Here is a 3835-nt window from a genome sequence, read left to right as displayed (position 1 = left end):
TCTCAGTCAATATAAACTTAGCCCCTCGGGCATACTAAGATAGGATAGGGACTCCAGCCCACATGCTACTCTCATTTTTGGTTTAGCTATTTAGAGCCAGTTCGTATTTTATTAAGCGGTTAGAAACATGACTGAGGGTATGATTTTTACCTAGTAAAGTGAGGTTGATCAGTACAAATACCCCTAAGGGTTCTACAGGTCGGCACAAGGCCCCAAACATGGCAACTAGCCCAAACTAACATTATATTAATTAAGTCTCAGTCAAAATACAATAGAATCAGCAATCGGGATGGACTAAGTCCAAATCCCCAGCAGTAATGGACCCCACTCTCATCATGCATCGTGTGTCTCACCTCAACATAGCACTATGTTGTGCAAATCCGGGGTTTCAAACCCTGAGGACATCATTTATAACCATTACTCACCTCAAGCTGGCCAAAGTCCTAGCTCACTATGCCCTTGCCTCGCAAATCAACCTCCTCGCACGTCGAATCTGGCCAAAACCACAACGAATACGTTACAATAGGCTAAGGAAATATAACCCAATCGAAAAGACTCGGAAAATATCGAAATTCACGAAGTTGGCAAAACCCGAGCCCCCGGCCCACTTCTCGAAAAATCAGAAAATTCACATCACCGGATTCCTTATCTCGCCACGAGTCTGTACATATCAAATTTACCAACATCCGAGCTCAAATGCTCCCTCAAACCCCAAATTTTCATTCAAAAAGTCAAGCCCTAATTCTTCCCTTTTTAATCAAATTTCCATGAATTTAAGTGTTGAATCCACAATTAAACGATGTTTCTAGGCCATAAGACTCACCTCCAATCGATCCCAGTCGAAAACCTCTTTAATCCTCGTCAAAAAGCTCTCAAGGTTGTTCAAAAATGGTGGAAATGGACTAAGCTTTGCGGATGAAATAATATAAAAACCCTTCTGCCTAGGTACCAATTCCTTCTATGCGAACGCGAAAGACTTCTCGCGTTCGCGATGCCCAAAAATATCACTGACCAAATTAACCCTTCGCGAATGCGGTGTCCATCCCGCGAACGCGAGGCTTCAGCGGGCTCCACTACGCGAACGCGTCCTATTGATCGCGAACGCGATGAATAAACTCGGCAGGACCCCAGGCCCCTTCTACACGAACGCGGAGCCATACTCGCGAACACGATGGTCCAGAAAATAGCCTTCCGCGAACGCGATGGACCGCCCGCGAACGCGAAGGCAAAACTTGGCCTGCACAGCTGCTGCATATTTCTGCTGCAAATTCTTAGTTCAAATCTTCCCGTTTAGCCATCCGAAATCACCCCGAGGCCCCCGGGACCTCAGCCAAAAGCTCAAACATGATCCAACACCTTATTTAAACTTGCTCGAATCATCAAAACACCACAAATAACACCTAAACCATCAAATTACATCAAATTCAAGCCTAAGTTCATCCAAATCTTCCGAAACTCGCATTCGATCAAAAAGCCAACCAAAACACCTACGAATGATCTGAAATTTTGCACACACATCCAAAATCACCTAACAAAGCTACAGCAACTCTTGGAATTCCATTCCGACCCTCGGATCAAAATCTCACCTACCAACCGGAATTCGCCAAAATACTAACTTCGCCAATTCAAGCCTATTTCTACACCGGACCTCCAAAATCAATTCCGATCACACTCCTACGTCACAAATCATCCCCCGAAGCTAACTGAATCACCGGAAATCACATCCGAGCCCTCTAACTCATAGGTCAACGTCCGGTTGACTTTCCAAAACAAGTCTTCCTTAAAGAGACTAAGTGTCTCATTTCCATCTTGTAAGGCCCCAGAAATTTTCGCTAAGTAATTTAGGATTTTGTGGTGTCACGTAGGCTTATTATAATATTTTTATGTGCTATTAACATGATGTACATCCATTGGATTTGGTAAATATGTGTATAAGTCTTATGGTAAGTGATTTGGGGTCCAAGGAAAGGCCTAAGTCTAAGAAAAATTGGAAAAGTCCATAATAGGCTAAAATTCCCAACGATCTTGCACTAGTCCATACTTTGAACGAGCATATCTAAATATCTATAAGGTTTTAGGTGGTGGATAACCTATGAAATGAAAGGTCTTCGAGTTTATTTTCCAACGCTTCAAACCGTTTATCATTTGGACATTCCTACACAAAGTTATGACCAAATTACCAAAGGCTAGAAAAAAATGCGATCCTGTGTCAGATCTGCGATCTCAATGTCCATTATGCGGTCCGCATTTTTGATCTGCGGTCGCAAATCAGGTCGCAAATTGGACCAGTGTAGCCCAGTTTTGGACGCCGATTTTGCGGTGCATTATGCAGCCAGCATTCGCGTTCTGTGGTCCATTCTGCTATAGCAGACTTGACATCGGAGGGTTAATTTTCTAATTATTATAACCCGACCCCGTTTTAATATTTAGCCTTTGGGGGTTCATTTGGGGTCATTTTTTTTTAGTGATTTTTGAGAGAGGTGAGAGCATTTCTCGAGAGAGAAGGAGGAACCAAACATGTAAATCATCCAATCTTGCATCAACCTTCAAGAATCAAAGAGCCCAATCACAAGTTCTTCATCTAAAAGGTAAGATTCTATACCCTAGGTTTTTAATTTCGAGTTTGGAGTATAAGGTGGGTTACTAAGGTATGATTCTTGGGTGTATTAGTATTGTATATACATGCATGTACAACTTAGGTTTATGGGAAGATTTCTTAACATAAATAAGTAAAGATTTGGTTGGGGAATGAAGGAAAACCTTGAAAAAAAAGAGATTTGAGATTAAGATGCTCAACTAGTATTTGATAAAATGCACAAATGAGCTGAAACCATGAATACCTTTCTAATTTGTGTTCAATTTTATTATGTCTCAAACTAGATTGGAATTGCTAGAATTTCCGGAACGTTGTAGTAACTTAAGGAAAGCATAAACGAGGTATGTATGGCTAACTTTAACTCTTGTAGAATCCCCTTGTTGTGACGAGCATACGGTATGTGTACCTTGTATGAAAATATGTGAGTTGATTGCCTTAGTTGATTTCCATACCACCAAGTTATATGTGATTGTGAGAAGTGATTTGATGTGCGTATCTTGTTGTGCAAAGTTTGTAAAAGCTTGAGGATGTCGACATGGAAGTACGTGTTTACTTATGTGAGCTATTTGTGAATTCTTGTGATTAATGTGCCTCGTACGTTGTTGGTTAAGTCTTACTATATGATGGTGCAAGTAAATGGAAACAAACCAAATGTGGGTGTGTGATTGTGAAAGTGTTATGTGGTAAGAACTGAGAAACAAATGATGGAAGGAAATCGTAAATGATGCACTTGGAACAACTGTGGTAATAACATATTTGGCTTGTTGTGGGTAATTATTGTGGTGACTTAAATTGCATATGAGTTGTTGAATATGATGAAATGGTATTGATGGCTACGGAAATTCTTGTGAATTGTGGTGGTTGTTCCTTGAGAATTGTTGTTGTTGTTCTTGTGAATTGTTGTTGTTGTGTGTTTTTTGTGAATTGTGATTGTTCGATAGGATCGGGTTGCGCGCCGCAACACGAAGTAATAAGGTGTGGGTTGTGGTAATAAGGGTGGCCGAGGTAATAAGGGTGGCCGAGGTAATAAGGGTGGAAAGTGATCGAAATCACTATTGAAATGAAAATATGAGAAAGTTTTGAAATCATTGATGTGATAATGTTGAAGGGTAAAAGGAGAGATTGTGAAACTTGTTTGGCTTTGATTGTTTCTTTCACGTGCATTTGATCATTGATTCTATTGATGTCTGTTACGTGTGTGTTATTTGATTTTACTTGGGGTGAAGTTTGTTTATACAT

Source organism: Nicotiana attenuata, unplaced genomic scaffold, assembly GCF_001879085.1.
Source record: "Nicotiana attenuata strain UT unplaced genomic scaffold, NIATTr2, whole genome shotgun sequence".
In the NCBI taxonomy this organism is placed as follows: Eukaryota; Viridiplantae; Streptophyta; class Magnoliopsida; order Solanales; family Solanaceae; genus Nicotiana; species Nicotiana attenuata.
This window is presented reverse-complemented; position numbering follows the sequence as displayed.